The 19,501-nt window shown below is 45.7% G+C and overlaps 1 protein-coding gene across 4 annotated transcripts in view; it reads right to left on the bottom strand.

Moving 5' to 3' along the window:
• DGKD (diacylglycerol kinase delta) overlaps positions 1-19,501 on the bottom strand; it is a 114,143-nt gene that overhangs the window by 43,001 nt on the left and 51,641 nt on the right. The window lies entirely within an intron of this gene.

Here is a 19,501-nt window from a genome sequence, read left to right as displayed (position 1 = left end):
GGGCAAGTGCCCGCGGGGGGGGGAGCCCTTGCCTGCCCCATCTCCCCATTATCTGCACCCGCCAGTAAAGGAGGAGGGCTCACAGACACCCAGAGAAGAGCAGAGTGGCCTGCCTGTTTGGCCCTTAGCCTCACGTCTGGGCGCCAGCATCGACCCCGCCCGCCTCAGAGCTCTGGCTGCAAGGCTGCCACCGAGCAACGACCCGGTGGGACGCCCTCCCTCGTCCTCTCAGCCCTGACCGAGGTCATGAGATCATGCGCCTCAAAGACCACCAGCAGAAGCTTCCTGTCATTTACAGGTCGGCCTTCCTAAATCAGAGCTGGTGTTGACAGAGCACCTACTATGCGCCAAGCACTGTCTGCTTGGCAATCATGTGATCCTCATGACTACACTGGGAGGTAGGGGCTGTTATTATCCTCACTTTACAGCTGAGGAAACTGAGGCAGAGAGAGGCTTAATGCCCTGCTCAGGGTCACACAGCTAGAAAGTATCTGAGGCTGGATTTGAACTCAAGTCTTCCTGACTCCAGGCTCAGCTCTCTCCACTGCATCCCCCAGCAGCCCAGCTGGCCCAGAATCATGAACACAAGATCTCAATGTTAATCTAGTAGATTCCTGGGCATGAGGATGCCCTGATCATTCCTGACTCCTCTGAAGGGATGGGGAGTCAGTCCAACAAGGGCAGGGCAGGAAGTTTGGGAGACAAAGGCCAACCCGCCAGCACGGTCACACTCTGTTCTGTGATCGAGGCTCCTTGAGCTTCCTGGCTCAAGGAAAGACGATGAATGAATAAAGCCGTGTGTGAGAACAAGCCATGTGAGGGTCTGAGGCCATCAGGGTTCCTTACATGGCTGCCACAACTCACTGAGGGTGCCACCGCCTTCTCAGTTCCTGGCGCCCCTTGGCAAAAAGATGCAGCAAATGCATTTGGCCCTGCCACAAAAAACCACCCTCCCTTCACACTTGGATGGCCCCATGGCTGTCAGATGACATATTTGGGCAGATGCGCAATGAAAGGAAGAGGTGGGAGCCTGCCGGAAAGGCCTGCCCTGCTCATGGGGGACAGGTCTGCAGCAAAGACCACAGGATCTGGAGTCTGAAGATCTGAATTTGAATCCTGGCTCTGTCACTCCTGAACTGGGTGACCTTGGCCAAGTCACCACCCTCTGAAAGTCTAGGCTGGACAAAATGATCCCTATGGTCCTGTCCAGCTCTAAACCCTGGGAGCCTGAGTACACTCAGAGGACTCCAATCATTCACTCTACTAAAGGTGCGTCCTTCTGCCCCCTGAGGCCTCAAGCCCAGCCCAGGGCGGGCCAGCCACAAAATACCCCTGGTTACCAATCATAGCCTCTCTGGAATGGCCTGCAAAGCCAAGGGAGGGACTGATTTTTAAGGGAGTTGATTCTGAAATGACAACTCAAAGAAATTCGGGGTAGAAAAACCTAATTAAAATAAGTAAATTCTGGATAGGTGGCCTTTTATTTCCTTTTCTCCTTAACTCAGAGCAGCATTGGGTTTTTTTTGTTTTGTTTTGTTTTTAGTGAGGCAATTGGGGTTAAGTGACTCGCCCGGGGTCACACAGCTATTAAGTGTTAAGTGTCTGAGGCCGGATTTGAACTCAGGTACTCCTGACTCCAGGGCCGGTGCTCTATCCACTGTGCCACCTAGCTGCCCCCAGCATTGGGTTTTAAACAGTGCACAGCCCTCCTATTCATCCCGTTGTAAAGAGTCATTCCATGCTTACATAAAAAGCTGATTTCACATCTCCCCTGGCAGGGGGCAGGCATCAGTGACCTCTAAGTCTCCATGTCCCCACTTCATCCAGACTGTAAGCCCCTTGAGGGCAGGGCAGTCTCAGAATCCACAAGGTCAAGCAGAGTGTTTTGCACCAGCATAAGGCCCAGTTCAGCTAAATCTCCCCCCACCCCTACCCCCAAGCCCACTCCCCAGCAGGAGGCCGTACCAAGTGGGATGGGCATTAAATCAGACTGGCCAATGGGCTGATTGATGGAAGAGCTCATGGCAAATCGTGGGGTGGCTGGTGGGCAAGCTGTCTATGGGGCAATGGGTATCTTGGTTCTGGAAATTCACAAAGACCATCCATTTACTAATTCCAGAGGGAGGTGCAATCTGCATCGGTGAGGGGAGAAAACCTCCAGACACCAGCACAGATCCTGAAATCCTGAAACACGAGATGAACTGAATGAATTCTGGGTTTTTGCTACGCTCCACAGAGGTCAATGACAGCCATGAGAATACAGATGCTGACTATTTGCAATCCTATTTCTCCGTCTCTGCACACTGGAATATCCATGGAGGTGATGACTGGGTTCTCATCAAAACAGTTTCAAACAGGTATTTATTTAACTATGACGTTTTGTGTAATCTGAACATTTTAAACAACAAAGAGATCTACTCAATCCAAAGAGACTGCAGATGTCTTTCTGGCTTTTTAACGACTATGGCTATGAATGGGAAACAAGCCCTTTTTATATAAAGTATGAAATATCCGACCATTTGAGCCAGGTCAGCTTTAGAAATGTGAAATACCAGCCGCTAACTCGTTCTTCACCTTCTTCCTTTTCCTGTTTATTCATGGACAAGAAAAGAAACAGGAGATTTCCTGCTTTTTACATTCAGAACTGATTTCTCAATTTAGACTGAATTGGGGCAAAGAAGGAAACATTTTTTCCTATACCTGCAGCAGGAGAAGCTGTTACCATTTAGTGCCTCAGCCCCAGGCCCGGGCCCTGAGGACTCTGGGTAATTAAGGTCTGGCCCAGCTCCCAGGCTCACGGTTCCACACTTCTGCTTAGAGCTTTTATTCTTTTTGAGTCTTTCACGTGAACATGACATTTTACAGATGAGAAAACTGAGGCCAAACAGCTAGTAAGTAAATTCAAATCTTCCTGATTCCAGGCCTAATGTCCTGTGTACTGACATCCCCTTGCTGCTTGTGAGGCCTGCCTATGTCACTTGCTGTATGAAGCTGGACAAGTCGCTTAACCAAATTAGAGCCTCGGTTTATTCAAGTGAAAAGCGGGAATAAAAACATTTGTGCCACCGACAGTTCTTTGTAAGTCAGTTCAGGGCTCAGATATAGAGCTGAAGAAGGCTTCCTTTGGAAGGTGGCATCTGGCCGAGTCCTGAAGGATGCCAGGGACTCCAAGAAATGGAGACGAGGAGGGAGAGCATGCCAGGTATGAGGCCCAGCCAGTGCAAAGACCTGGAGATGGGAGATGGGGCAGGACATGGAAGGAAAGGCAGGAAGAGGACAAGTTGTAAAGAGCTCTTTACAGGCTCTTTATAGTTGATCCTGGAGGTAACAGGAAGCCACTGGATGAGAAAACCAAGACCTAGGGAGTTGAGCGACTATCAGGCAAAGTGCTTATGGGTAGTGCAGTAACCTCCCAGGGCCCCTCCCACCAGGGCCCCACCCTCCTGGCTTATACCAGCAGGGAGGGCACAGCTCTGGCAGAGCCTGCCCATGCTGGAAGGGGCGAATATACAAGCTGAGCTGTGGAAAGAGTGCTAAGGGTCTGCCTCAGGGGGTGGAAACACAGGTCTCTGAAGAGCTACACTCTACCATGTCACTGACCATATTAAAGAAGCAAATACTCATTTGGGTTTTTCCTCATCAATGAAGCTCTGAGCAAACCCAAATGACTGCCTGTGGGTTAGCGCGACAGTTGGCAGGTGGAAGCAGTTTTCAGTCCCTGTGGCTGAGTGTGGCCAACTTTGGAAGCTCATGAAAGCAAAGTAGCGAGTTCTGTTTAAAAAGCCACAGCAGGCAGGTGCACCAAATACCCAGCAGCCCGCTCCTGCCGCCCCCTCCCCACTGATCCCTTTCCCTTGCTTCCCGTGAGTAGCTGCCTCTCAGGCTTCCTTCCTCCCCACCCCGGCCCAGAAGGTTACCTCAGGACTTCAATGTTCATGCAGAGACAACAGATGGTACAAGCTCATCCCCCTCCTTTCCACTCCAAGGTAGGATGCAGACCTCATGCAGTTTTGTGGGTTCCAAAGTCCTGTATTTTTCACTTCCGCTCTCTGACCTTCCCTGCTCATGCCCACCGAAGGAATGCCCTGCACCTCAACCTCCATTACATCAGAGGCAGCTGGAAAGGACCCTCTGGCTTGCCTCCTGACAGGAGGTCATCTCTAGCCTCAGCCCCAAGACACAGCCATGCCACTAGACTGATTGCACCCACTGGGAATCTGTGACGTCTAACTGTAGCTCCCTTCAGTCAGGCCAGCAAAGCTACTGAATAACTTTGCTTTTCTTATCTCACTGACTGCATGTCCCCCAAGGACCACTCCCAACCTACCACTCTGACCTCACACTGAGAGCACAAGCCGCCTCCTCACTTGTTAAGAAACCACTGGGCCCTACCTCCACTTCCCCACTGTCCTCCACCAAACTTCCCAGTCTCATCCATGACAAAGTCCCCAGATGGCAAAGACTGAAAAGACCGCAGGAGGGTAGACATGGCCAACACAACTGTCTGCTGGTGCCACGTCTAAGTAGGCCGGCCATTCTCACACAGTTTGGAAATGGCTGCTCACACCCCCGCCTCCCTCACCAGGAAAGGAACCTTGGGCCCATGGATATAAAATGTGCAGCAGTTTTTCTGGGAGTCATGAAGAGTTGTCCCATGAAGTTTGGCCTGGGGAAGGCTGAATGAATGAACAGGGGCACATTCTGACGGTCACAGGATCTTATAGGACCCTCAGATATGACAAAGCCAAAGGATTCAAAGGAACTCAGGATGACGGAGTCAGAGAGAAGCAGAACGAGCCCAATAATACTGGAGGGCCTCAGCACGCCCATCCAGGTGGGCACCGTGGATGGCAGCAGGGGCAGAGGGAGGCATCCCCACACTGCCGGGCATGACTAACAAGGTAACTAGCTTTGCTCAGTTACACTTAAGTGAGAGTAATATTTGTAAAAAGGGAAACCAAAAGAACATTTTTAAAAAGAAAACACTACATCAGTTCCCATCTTTCCTGTTTTGGGGGGTGGGGGGGAAAGGGCTAATGCTGTGCTTACTCCTCCCGGTGGCCATCTTCCCTCTTCCTTGACTGTCAGCCTCCCCAGTGGCCACAGCTTGTCTATCCCACTTCCCCCCATGCCTCCTCTCCATCCTCCCTGTCCCGTCCAAGGCCTCATTCCCTCTCATCTGGACCCTCCTTCTCCAATCCATCCTCCCCAAAGCCACCTAGTAGATATTACAAAAGCAAAAGTCTGAGCACATCCCTCCCCCACTCCACAAGCTCCAGGGCCTCCCTCTCGCCTCTTTTTGGTTTTTAGAGCCTCCTGGGGTGAGGCTCCAGCCAACCTTCCTACCCTTCCTCGACTACCCTGGGCCCACTCACTGGTCCCTGTACCGAGCTGGTTAAAATGTTACTGCTCTAGAATATTATTGTGCTGTAAGAAATGATGAGCAGCTTTACGTGGTGGTAAGGAATTGGAAGGTGAGGGGATACCCATCAACTGGGGAATGGCTGGACAAGTTGTGGTATATGAATACAATGGAATACTATTGTGCTGTAAGAAATGATGAGCAGGAGGAGTTCAGAGAAACCTGGAGGGTCTTGTGTGGGCTGATGATGAGTGAGATGAGCAGAACCAGAAGAACATTGTACACAGTATCATCAACATTGAGTGTTGACTATATTCTTCTCACCAATGCAATGGCACAGAAGAGTTCCAGGGAACTCGTGATGGAAGAGGATCTCCAAATCCAGGAAAAAAAAAAAGAACTGTGGAATAAATGCTGAATGAACCATACTATAAATATGTTTAATGTTATTGTGTGTGTGTGTGTGTGTGTGTGTGTGTGTGTGTGTGTATATATATATAAATAAATAAAACCTATATCAGATTACCTGCTGTCTAGGGGAGGGGGGAGGGAGAGAGAAAAATCTGAAATTGGAAAGCTTGTATAAAGAAAAGTTAAGAACTATCTTAACATGTAATGAGAAAAAAAATTTTAAAAAAAGAAAAAGAAAAAGAAATGATGAGCAGGAGGAGTTCAGAGAAACCTGGAGGGACTTGCATGGACGGATGATGAGTGAGATGAGCAGAACCAGGAGAACATTGTCCATAGCATCATCAACATTATGTGTTGATCAACTGTGATAGACTGGATTCTTCTCACCAATCCAACGGTACAAGAAAGTTCCAAAGGACTCATGATGGAAAAGGCTCTCCAAATCCAGGAAAAAAAAGAACTGTGGAATATGGACGCTGATTGGACCATACTATTTCTTTTGTTTTCGGTGCTGTTGTTTTTCTTTTTTGAGGTTTTTCCTTTTTGCTCTGATTCTTCTTGTATAACATGACCAATACAGAAATATGTTTAATGTTATACACACACACACACCTATAAGCCTATATCAGATTACCTGCTGTCTAGGGGAGGGAGGGAGAAAAATTTGAAATTTGAAATCTTATCTAAACAAATGTTGAAAACGAAAATAAATAAATAAATAAACAAACTAATTAATTAATTAAAATAAATTAAAAAAACAAAACCCAAACAAACAAAAAAAACCATTACCGCTCCCAGTTTTCCCACCACTGACGTTTGGCAAAGCTAAACAAGGTATCAGAAAAGTCAGACAATGTATGTTGTGCTCTACCCCCACCTCCCCCTACCTTGGTGAGGAAAGGGGTGGGAGGCAGGTGCCTTCTCCCTGTCTCTAATGTCACCCCCAAGCCCCACAGACAGCATGGCACCCCACCCCACAAGCCTTTGCACAAGCTGCCCTGATGCATCCATCACCGAGACATAAGATGCCTCCAGCCTCCAGCCTCCTGGACTCCATGGCTGCCTTCAAGGTTCCTCTCAGGGGGGGCCTCCTCCAGGAAGCCTTACCTGATCCTCCCACTTGATAATGTTCGACTCCTCAAGGTGACTTCAATCTCAATTTTGTCTTTACTTTTCCATGTATGTGCTATTTTCCCCTCCTATAAGATGTAAGCCCCTTAAGGCCAGAGACTGGTCCGTCTGGTGCCCAGCACAGAGGAGGTGCTTCCTGGGGTACAAATCTTCTCAGCTATTCTTGCACCTGTGTGAGCCTGGGCACACAGGCCCTGCCTGGGACATGGTTTCTCATAAATCCTCCCCAAGGATGTGCCCAAAGCCCTGAATGTCTTTTACCCTTTTCATATCTCAGGGGAGGCCAATGTACCACCTGGTGACTTTTTCTGGAGGGAAGGCAATCGGGGTTAAGTGACTTGCCCAGGGTCACACAGCTAATAAGCGTCTGAGGTTGGATTTGAACTCAGGGCCACCTGACTTCAGGTCTGGTGCTCTACTGTGCCACCTAACTGTCCCTGTGTTAACTTTACATAGCTTAATTTCTTTTTTCAATTTAAGAAAAAAAAATCTATTTTCTTTCCCTTTTGCCTCCTATCACCCATTAGGAAACAAAAAACAAGACCCCTGAAATACACATACATAGTCAAGTGAGAGAACTTCCCATATGTTCAAAAGATCCACGTGTGCCCCATTCAGGGCCCTGAACCACCCACCGGCCTGTCAGAAGGTAGGGAGAAAGCTCGGTCATTGGGCCTATGGAATTATGGTCACACCTGAGAGACCTCACACATGCTGACCAGAAACTAACGTTTCAGAACCCAAAGGGTGGCTCCCTTCCAACTCAGCTCTTCAAGGACCCCCTGAAGACCACAGAAAAAGAGGGACCCAGGGGCTTTGCAGGCAGCCCGCCCTACTCCCCACCTTCCCAAAGAGCCCCTGACGCTTTCTGTGCCGTGACACAGACAGGCCACTTCAAAAGCACCGGTGTTTCTGTTCCAAAAAACTGTCCACCCCAACATGCCACTGGAGGGAGAGAAAGTGGAGATCACTCATCCGCTGGGGGCCCACCAGGGACTGCTGCACCTGCTAGAAATCTCAGTGTGCCGGCATTCCCGGCTGGCATATGTGACTGGCCACACTCCCACTGTCAATCTCCCAATGTTCCTGCAGCTGCTGGGATGAGCCAGGGAGCCAGAAGAAAGGACCCTCTGATCCAGCAATACCACCACTAGGTTCGTATCCCAAAGAGATCAAAGTAAAGGGGAAAGGACCCACATGCACAAAAATATTTCTAGCAGCTCTCTCTCTGGTGGCAAAGAACTGGAAATCAAGGAGATGCCCATCAATGGGGGAATGGCTGAACAAACTGTGGTATATGAATGTCATGGAATACAATTGTGCTGTAAGAAATGAGGAGCAGGAGGAGTTCAGAGAACCTGGGAAGACTTAAGTGGCCTGATGCTGAGTCAAGTGAGCAGAACCAGGAGAACATGGTACTCCGTAACAGCCACATTGTGTGATGATCAACTGTGACAGACTTAGCTCTTCTCAGCACTGCAATAATCTAAGACAATTCCAAAGGACTCATGATGGAAAATGTTCTCCACATCCAGAAAAAAGAACTGTGGAATCTGAACGCGAATTGAACCATACTGGGTTTTTTTCCCCCCTTTCTTGAGGTTTTTCCCTTTTGTTCTGATTCTTCTTTCACAACATGACTAATGCAGAAATATATTTAATGTGATTGTACATATATATATATATATATATATAAAACAAGAAGAAAAATTTTGAACTTGAAATCTTATAAAAACAAATGTTGAAAACTTTACATGTAACTAGTAAAAAATTAAATACTATTAAGATGAAAAAAAAAAGGACGCCTCTCAGGGCTAAAATGTTCCCTTAATAAGGATTTTCCTGAGATCATAAACCACTCAAGTGAACCAACAAACATGCATCAAGTCCCTCCTCTATGCCATCTACTAGGCTGGGTGCTAGGGGTTCAGATATAGGAAAACAGAATGTAAGCTTCTGGAGGGCAGGCCTCACCCAGAGAGGGCAGTACCAGAGCTGAGTCGCATGGCAGAAAGCCGGGGGTTCCAGAAGTAGGAGGAGGAAGAAGGCTCCTGCACACATGGGGGCCACCTGCCAGAGCAAAGGGGCGGAGATGAGAGATGGGGGGCTGGGTAGAGAGGAGAGCCAAGGCCCCGGTGTGGAGGGAGAGGCAGGAAGAAGCTAGGTCATCAGAAGCTTGACACACCAGAGAAGTTTCTAGATGCACTACCAGAATTAGTGGGGAGGGGGTTACATGGTGAGAACTGTACTTGGGGAGGGGGGAGGCTGGAGGTGTGGATGGTTAACTAGGAGGCCATGGAAATAGTCCAGGTGAGGGATGATGACAGAAACGTCCATGGATCCCAGACAGGGAGAGGGAAGAGACCATAGGGCCTCCTCCCCTTTACAAAGCAGGAAGCTGAGGCCCATTGAAGTTAAGGGACTTGCCCAAGGTCACACAGGCAGCAAACTGGCTATGTAGAGTAAATGAGAGTGGGGAACTGAGATTGCAAACCTGGAAAAGGAAATTTAGGAAGGATGAAGAGTCTGATATCCTGCAGGACATCGGGTTCAAAGCATCCGCAGGCAGCAGGCCCCGCAGGAGTGGGGCTCAGAAGTGTCTAGGGCTGTAAAAACAGATCTGAGAGTCATATGCACATGGAGGAAAGTCAGCCCACAGGAGCTGGGGAGGGCACCAAGTCCTGAGGGTAAAGACAAAGGAGGAGAAGGCTCAGCACAGGGACCCAGGGGATGCCCACAGTGGGTGGGCACGAGCTGGATGAAGGTTGGCCAGAGAGGAGGCAGAAGAAGCAGGAGGGGAAAGAAGATCCAGAGAAGGCCACGGATCCACATAAAAGGGAAGCCCCTGCCAGTAACAAGCACTGTGGGTCCCAGTTACCAAGATTTCTCCTCAGGACATCCTCTCTGGTCAGGAGGCAAAGCTGCTTTGTTAAACACAGAGAAACTGGGGTCCAGGGGGTTCACAGAGTCTCCCTCCCGACTGCGTCCCTTGTCTTTCCGTGACTGTCTCTAATGTGAGAGCAGGGGGCACCGTGGCCTGTAAGAAGCAGCCCCTCTCCCAGCTCACCCTCCCACCTTCCTGCAAGGAGCCAGGAGAGAAGCCAAGTGCTGCATCCGCCCCCCCCCCCATCTCCCATCACCCAACTGGCCTCCACTGCCACGATTTGTTTCATTTTCCCACAATTAAATTTTAGTTTAAACATTCCACATCCTGTTTACATCATTTTGCCAAGAGTCAGTTATGACTAAGCCAACAATGAAGAACGCAAATATCAGCCTGTCAGGAAATGAATATTCACCTGTCGGGGAAGGCAGACCACTGACACGCTACTACAGGGAGTGTACGACAGGGAACGTGGTGACTGCCCCGAAAAAAGCCCTTTCCCCACCAAGCCCAAAGCCTGGCCCCAAGCAGCCTCTTCTCTCTCCAGGTATACTGGGCCTGCTCTTTAGCAGACCCACACAAACCGTGGCACCCGGAGGCCGAGAATGTCACTGAGCCACAGGAAACAGCCGGAATGAAGTAGCTGGAGAAGTCAGGGAAGCCTGGGGCAGAGGCAGGAAGACCACATGCACCAGCCAAAACAACGAAAACAGGAAGGAAAAACAAGCAGAACCCAAAGCAGTGCCAAGTGAGAAAAGTGCCAGAGTTCTTGGGCGCCGGGAGAGGGCAGGGCGGGCTCCCCAGCCTTGCAAAAGAGGGTTCCGTGGGAGTGTGAAACCACACCAGGGCTCTCTATTCTCAGGTGGCCTCTGGGTGGGAACACACGGTCAATTCAAACTTTGGAAAATCTCTGGCTGGTCTGCAATTCCTTCTGGCTTCTGCAGGCCTGCCGTCAGGAGCACCTCCTTCAAAGCCGGCCTCAGACCCTGGCAGTGGCAGTGTGCCCCTGGGCAAGGCGCTGATCCTCTCTGCCTCAGTTTCCTCAACTATAAAAGAGGGATAATAAGAGCCCCTGACTCCTGGGAGGATCTGATGAGGTCATATGTGTAAAGTGCCTGCCTCAAAGTAGGGGCTCTAGAAATGATTATTCCTCCTCTTATGTTTCTTTGCTTTGCTTTTCTCGCCTCCTCTAGCTATCCCCTCCCTCTCCCCTTCCCCCTACCCCCAACTTTTGAGAAACAGCAAAGTAAAGGAAAATAAAGCTCTTTGAACGAATATGACAGTTTGCAGTCTGCAAAAAACGTATGGGGGCATATCGACGTGGGGGAGCAAGCAATACCTGTTCAAATTCTCATTTGAACAGCTTTAAAGAGGGAAGAGCGCACACACACACACACACAGACACACACACACACACACGCGCGCGCGCGCATCCCTCAGCTGGATATAGAAGTCTATCTTACCCAACAAGGAAGAAGGAAGGGAAGAGGCAAAGTGAAAGTGGGGAGTGATAACAGGGAAGATGGGCTCAAGAGGCAGTGGTCCAAAGCAAAAAAGACTTTTAAGAAGGGAAAGGATAAAAAAAGAGAAAGAAGTATAGACAGAAGAGAATAGGACAGAGAGAATACACAGTAATCATAACCATGATTGTGAATGGGATGAACTCACCCATAAAACAGAAGCAGAGAGAATAGATCAGGAACCAGAATCCAACAATATGTTGTTTACAAGAAACACACTTGAAACAGAAAGACACAGAGTTAAAATGAGAGACTGCAGCAGAATCGATTATGCTTCAGGTGAAGTAAGAAAGGTAGAGTAGCAATCATGATCTCAGAGCAAAAGCAAAAACAGACCTAATTTAAATAATGAGGGAAACTACATTTTGCTAAAAGTCACCATAGACAATGAAGTAATATCAATACTAAATGTATATGTACCAAATGGTAGAACATCCAAATTCTTTTTTTGGGTGGTGGTGGTGGTGGTGGTAAGGCAATTCGGGTTAAGTGACTTGCCCAGGGTCACACAGATACTAAGTGTCAAGTGTCTGAGGCCAGATTTGAACTCAGGTCCTCCTGACTCCAGGGCTGGTACTCTATCCACTGTGCCACCTAGCTGTCGTAACATCCAAATTCTTAAAGGAAACATTAAATAAATTACATGAAGAAATAGACAGTAAAACTATACTAGTGGGGGGAATCTCAATTTACCCCTCTCACAACTTGATAAATCTAACAATAAATAAGAAAGAAGTTTTTAAAGAGATGAATAGACTTTTAGAAAAGTTAGCTATGACAGACCTCTGGAAAAAACTCAATGGGAATAGGAATATACCTTTTTCTCAGCTGTACATGGTACCTTTACAAAAAAAGATTACATATTAGGATATAAGAACCCTACAAACAAATAAAGAAAAGCAGAAATATTAAATGCACTCTTTTGGGACCATAATGTTTAAAAAAATCACATTCAAGAAAGTAGCTTGGAAGCAGAGATTAAAAATTAATTGGAAACTAAATGATCTAATCCTAAAGAATGAGTGAAAAAAAAAAAGGAAAAAAGAAAGCACTGGCCCTGGATTCAGGAGTACCTGAGTTCAAATCTGGCCTCAGACACTTGACACTTATTAGCTGCGTGACCCTGGGCAAGTCACTTAACCCCCTTTGCCCCGCAAAAAAAAAAAAAAAAAGAATGAGTGAATCAAAGAACAAAAAACAAAAAGAGAGAAAGAAACAATTTCATTAAAGATAATGACAACACTGAGACAACATACCAAAATTTGTGGGCTGTAGCCAAAGCAATACTTATGGGAACATTTCTATCTCTAAATGTTTACATCAATAAAAAAGAGGAAGAACAGATCAGTGGATTATACATGCAACTAAAAAAAACCCCAAAATCTAGAAAAGAACAAATGAAAAACCCCCAATTAAATATCAAAATAGAAATACAGAAAATCAAAAAAAGAGATGAATACAATTAAAAGTAAAAAAAAATCATTGAACCACTAGATAAAGCTAGGAGGCTGTTTTATAAAAACAACAATAAAATGGATAAACCATTGGTTAATTTGATTTGAAAAAAAAAAAACAAAAACAAAACAAAAAACCAAATCACTAGCATCAAAAATAAAAAGGATAAATGCACGAACAATGAGATGAAATCAAAGTAATTATTAGGAACAATCTTGCCCAATTATATGCCAACAAAACTGACAATCTAAGTAAAATGGATGAATATTTACAAAAATGTAAATTGCCCAGATTAACAGAAGAAATAAAACACTCAAATAACCCCATCTTTGAAAAAGAAATTGCGCAAGGCATAAATGAGCTTCCTAAGGAAAAAAAATCCCCAATACCAGACATTTATTTTTTTAATTTTTCAAAAAGTTCTAGGTTCCATTTTTTATCCCTCCTTTCCTCCCTCCTTTCCCCTCTCCCTGAGGAAGTAAGATATGGGTTATACATATACGATTATGTAAAACATGACCACATTAGTCATTTTGTACAAGAAAACTTGAATAAAAGAAAAAAATGAAAGAAAGTGACAAATCGCCTGCTTCCGTCTGTGTTCCATCAATATCAGTTCTTTCTTTGGAGGTGGATAGTATAGGCCTTTGGGATTGTCTTGGAGCATTGTATTGTTGAGAATAGTTAAGTCATTCACAGTTCTTCATCAAACAATGTCGCTGTCTCTGTGCACCATGTTCTTTTGGTTCTGCTCACTTCACTATACAACAGTTCATACAAGTCTTTCCAGGACTTTCTGAAATCATCCTGCTTGTCATTTCTTATAGCACAATAATATTCTATCACAATCAAATACCACAATAATATTCCATTACCATCATACACCACAGCTTGTTTAGCCCTTCCCCAATGGATGGGCATTCCTTTGATTTCCAATTCTTAGCCACCACAAAAAGAGCTGCTATAAATATTTTTCTACAATTAAAGTCTTTTTCTCTTTTTGGGAATGTCTTTGGGATATAAACCTAGGAGTGGTATTGCTGGATCAAAGGGTATGCACAGTTCTATAGCCCTTTGGGCATAGTTCCAAATTGCTTTCCAGAATAGTTGGATCTTTCCACAACTCCACCAACAGTAAGACCAAACATTTAAACAAGTAATTCCAATACTACATAAACTATTTGAAAAAATAGGTACAGAAGGAGTCCTACTGAACTTCCATGACACAAATATAATTTTGATACCTAAAGTAGGGAGAGCAAAAACTGAGAAAATCACAAACCAATTTCCCTAATGAATACTGATGCAAAAATAAAATACTAGCAAAATGACTATAGCAATATGTCACAAAGATCACACACTATGGCCAGGTGGGATTTATACCAGGAATGCAGCGTTGGTTCAATATTAGGAAAACTATTAAGTATAATTGAATACATAAGTAGTATCAATCTAAAACTAAGAGTGACCACTGTCTGTAATGGGGATAAACTTGAAGCATTCCCAATATGATGAGGAGTGAGGAAAGGATGTCCATTATTACTATTATTATTCAATACTGTATTAGAAATGTTAGCTATAGCAATAAGAGAAGAAAAATAAATTGAAGGAATTAGAATAGACCATAAGGAAATAAAGCCATTACTTTTTCTTACTACTTTTTGCAGATGATATGATGGTATACTTAGAGAATCAACTAAAAAACTAGTTGAAACAATTAACAACTTTAGCAAAGTTGCAGGATACAAAATGAACCCACATAAATCATCCGCATTTCTATACATTACCAACAAAACCCAGCAGGAAAACATAGAAAGAGAAATTCCATTTAAAATACTTGCAGACAATATAAAATATTTGGGAGTCTACCTGCCAAGACAACCCTAAGAACTATATGAACACAATAAAACACTTTTCACAGATATATAGATTTAAACAACTGGAGAAATATCAATTGCTCAAGGGTAGGCTGAGCCAATAGAATAGAAATGATAATTCTATCTAATTTCCTTATCCACTGTCATACCAACCAAACTATCATAGAATTATTTTATAGAGCTAGAAAAAATAATTTAAAAATTCATTTGAAGAACAAAAGGTCAAGAGCAATAGCAGATGTCCAACTATACCACAAAGTAAGTGGTAATCATGAAAACTGGTAGGGCTGAGAAAGAGTGGTCTGATTAGTGAAAGAGATTGGGTACACAATACATAGAGATAAATGGCCAGAGTAGTTTAATGTTTGATAAACCCAAAGAGCCAAGCTTTAGAGGCAAGAACACTATGTGACAAAAACTGTTGGGAAAACTGGAAAGTAGATTGGCAGAAACTAGGCACAAACTGACATCACACACCAGACTGGGGAAGTATAGGGAAAAATTACCCATCAGATACATGGATAAAGGAAGAGTTTATGACCAAGTAAGACATACAGAGGATCATGAGATGGAAAATGGGTAATTTGGGTTACATGAAATTAAAAAGGCTGTGCACAAAGAAAACCAATGTTGCTTAAGTCAGAAGAAAAGCAAGAAATAGGTGTGTGTGCATTTTACAGCAAGTTTCTCTGATAAAGGCTTCATTTCTCAAATATATAGGAAACTGAGTCAAATTTATGGAAATAAAAACCAGTCCCCAATTGATAACTGGACAAAGGATAGGACTGGGCACTTTTTAGAAGAAATTAAAGCTATTAATAGTAACATGAACAAATGCTCTAAATCACTAATAATTAGAGAAATGCAAACAGCTCTGAAGTACCCCTAACACTTATCAGAATAGGTTAATATGACAAAATCTGGAGGGGATGTGGGAAAATCGGGACACTAACGCACTATTGGCGGAGTTCTGATCTGGTCCAAACATTTTGAAGAATAATCTGGAACTATGCCCAAAGGCTTATAAAACTGTGCATACCCTTTGACCCAACAATATCACTACTAGGTCTGTATCCCAAAGAGATCAAAGAAAAAGAGAAAGGACCTATATGTAAAAAAAATATTTATAGCAGCTCTTTTTGTGGTGGCAAAGAATTGGAAACAGGGGATACCTATCATCTGGGGAACAGTTAAACAAGTTGTGGTAAGTGACTGTGATGGAATACTATATTATGCTGTAAGAAATGACTTAGGGGGGCGAGTTCCAAAAAAACCTGGCAAGACTTATATGAACTGATGTAAAGCAAAGTGAGCAGAACCAGGAAAACATTTTACACAGTAACAGCAATATTGGAACAATAATGAACTGAGACTTAGCCACTCTGATCAGTACAACGATCCCCAACAATTCCAAAGGGTTCGTGATGAAAAATGCTATTCACCTTCAGAGAGAGAATTGATGAACTCTGAGTACAGATTGAAGTATATTTTTCCCCCTTTTTTGGCAACATGGTTAATAAGAAAATATGTTTTACACAGTTTCATATGTATAATTGATATCCCGCTGTTTGCTTTCTCAATGGGTAGGGAAGGGACTGGAGGGAGGAGAGAAAATGAATGTTAAAAAAGAAAACAAAGGGGCGGCTAGGTGGCGCAGTGGATAAAGCACCGGCCCTGGATTCAGGAGGACCTGAGTTCAAATCCGGCCTCAGACACTTGACACTTAACTAGCTGTGTGACCCTGGGCAAGTCACTTGACCCCCATTGCCCTGAAAAAAAAAAAAAAAGAAAACAAAAACACATGTCTCATTCTACATTAGTAATGTACCATCTATCTGTTAGGCAGAAGGAAGGTGGTTTCATCTTCAATCCTCAGGAATCATGGATAGTTACTGCATTAATCAGGACACGTAGGTGGGGCAGTAGACAGAGTGCCAGCCCTGAGATCAGGAAGACCTGAGTTCAAATTTGACCTCAGATACTTACTAGTTTTGTGACCCTGGACAGATCACTTCACCCTGTTTGTCTCAGTTTCCTCATCTGTAAAATGAACTGGAGTAGGAAATAGCAAAGCCACTCCAGTATCCTTACCCCCCCGCAAAAACCCCACCAACCCAAACAGCGTCACGAAGAGTCAGATATAACTGAAACAACTGAATCACAACGCTACATCGATCGGTGTCCTTAAGTCTCTGGGAGTTGTTTTACTTTGCAACGCTGCTATTACTACATAACCTTTCTTCATCTTTCCTCCACACCAGCCGTCTCCCTAATATTCTTCTATTTCTACTAAGGAAACCATCCTTTTAGTTACACAGGTTTGCAAGCTAGGAGTTACCTTGACTCCTCTGTCTGCCCTGCCACATGTCCAATCCCACCCTCACCTCTCACCTAATTCATCTCCTTTCATGTACACCCTCCACTCTCCCATCCATGGATCCACCACAGAGATATTCCTAGGCACAGGGCCAGCTCCCTGCTCAGTGGCTGCAGAAGTGACGAAAAGAAAGGTTCCAGGGACACTTCAATATTTGTAGGAAATAAGCCCCGGAAACAAAGGTGACTTCCATCGACTGGGGAGAATGGCCAAATAAACTGGGGTGCATGACTGTGATGCCCCCCCTGGTCAACCCCGTGACACCAGCCTTCTGGCTCCTCTCTGTCATCTGGGCCTGGGCATCTTCTCTGGTTGCCCCCATGCCCAGGAGGCTCTCCCCCTTCAGCTCTGTGCTCTGGCTTTCCTCATCTCCCAGCCCTCTCTGAAGTCCAAGAACGCCTTCCCCTCCTGAATTATCGTCCACTATCTATCTGGTATACAGCTTGCTCTGTACAGGTTTGTTTGCTTCTTGTCTCTCCTGTTAGACTGTGGACTCTTTGAGGGAAAGGATGGTAGCACAGTGCCTGGCACATAGTAGGTGTTTAATGACTGCATACTAATTGACTATTAAAGTGTTGTAAAGAATGATGAAAACAATAAACATGGAGAATCATAGTAAGACTTACATGAACTGATGCAAAATGAAGCTGGTGAAGGAAAACAATTCATACAAGTGAATCAATACAAACGGAAAGAATAACAAAAGGACAGAAACCAGATGCTACAAAGTGATAGCTCTCAAGCTTGGCCCCAAAGACGCATGAGGACATGTCCCCTTCTAACTACCCTGCCCAGCCCTGCCACCTTACAGAGAGGCGTGGGAGCTTCCTCAGTGTGTTGGTTAGTTTGGCTAAGTGTTTTTTCCTTCCTCTTTTTAGAAGTTGTTTCTTATGAGGAATGACTTCAGGAGGGCACGGGGAGGAAAGATTCATTGGAAAACGTGGATGATGTAACAACAGAGGAGAACCACTTTTGGTGGCTCCGGCAGGAACTCCTCTGCTTGGCCCCACTGTCCCGTAGGTGTCCTTTTCCAGATTGATTTCACGTTATTCTTCCTCTTCCTCTCTCCACCCTGTCCCCCAGATCTACATTCCAGCCAAAGTGGGTCATTTCCCAACCCCTGATTGCCTTCCATCCTCACCTCCACACCTGCTGAAACTTACCTGTCAAGCCCTTAGAGGCTCATCTCATGGGCTACCTTCTTCAAGAAGCCCTTCCTGGATACCCCAGACCTTGGAGCCCACCCCCTCTACCCTTCTGTGTTTACTTTGCATGTGGCTGCTCAGTGGCTATAGAGCTGGACATGGGAGTCAGGAAGGCCTGAGTTCAAATCCTGTATCAGACACCTATTAGCTGTGTGACCCTGGGCAAGTCACTTCATCGGTCAGCTTTGGTTTCCTCATCTGTAAAATGGGGATAATAATAGCCCTGTACCTTAGAGGTTGTTGTGAGGATCAAAGGAGATCAATGCTATAGCGATTGGTGGTATTATTATTATTTTAAGCATGTACAATTGATCTCTGCTCAGTCTTTGTATCTCCAGCCTAGCACAGCACTAGGTATAAAATGCAGAGCTTCAGAATGTCTGACTGACCAATCACAGGACACTTGACCCTAACAGGACCCATCTCGGAATGACTGAAGCCCTGCAAGGAACCTCATGGGCAGTACCCTCCTCCTACCAGACGCACCAGCAATTGAGGAGGAGGCTCACCACTATGGCCGAATTTCCTCACATCCGCCCTCCTCTCACTAACAGAACCACAAACCGGCCTGTCCAGCCGTCCCTGGAATTCTCCAGAACGAAGTCTCAGACGTGCAGGGAGAGGCAGGCCCAGAAACAAGATCCCGAGCGGGCACTGACTAGTGAAATGAGGAGTCTCTCCAATCTTCTGTAAGTTACCCCAACACCGAACCTGGGCCTGTTTTGGGGCCAGAGCAACATTAAAACAGAAAACCAAGACTGATGAGCCAACGCCCTTTCAGGAAGTCACAGTTCAGAGGCCTGTGAAGGGGAAAGCTCAGAGAGACCCGGGTGAGAATTCTGCAGCCTCAGAGCCTGACCCACCTCAGCCCCCATGCCACCAGAGGCTAAGCCCTCCATCTCAGCCCTTGCCCTCCATAACAACGCCTGATTTCACAGGTGAGGCAGCTGAGGCAGCTGAGGACCGATGTGGTTACTGAGGTAGGAAGCAGCCGCCCCAGATCCACAGCAGGGCTCCTTCCATGATCCATCCCCCACCCAGCACCTGGTGTACCCTTCAAACCAGACAGCACCAGAGACCACGCCTGATGGGACTGCATACACGACCCTCCCTCTGGGCTCTAAGAACTGGAATGCCCTTGGCCTGCCGTCCCCCAAAGAGTGTGCCAATGGACGGCTCCGGGGGCCAGCTGCCCGCAGGACGCCACTTCCCTGCCTGTGCCAAGCTCTGAACACAGTGCTTGGTGCACAGCAGGTCAAAAATGCCTTTCATCTCTTCA

This window comes from Dromiciops gliroides, chromosome 4 (assembly GCF_019393635.1).
Source record: "Dromiciops gliroides isolate mDroGli1 chromosome 4, mDroGli1.pri, whole genome shotgun sequence".
Lineage (NCBI taxonomy): Eukaryota > Metazoa > Chordata > Mammalia > Microbiotheria > Microbiotheriidae > Dromiciops > Dromiciops gliroides.
The sequence above is the reverse complement of the archived record's forward strand: the minus strand, read 5'-3'. Positions and strand labels throughout refer to the sequence as shown.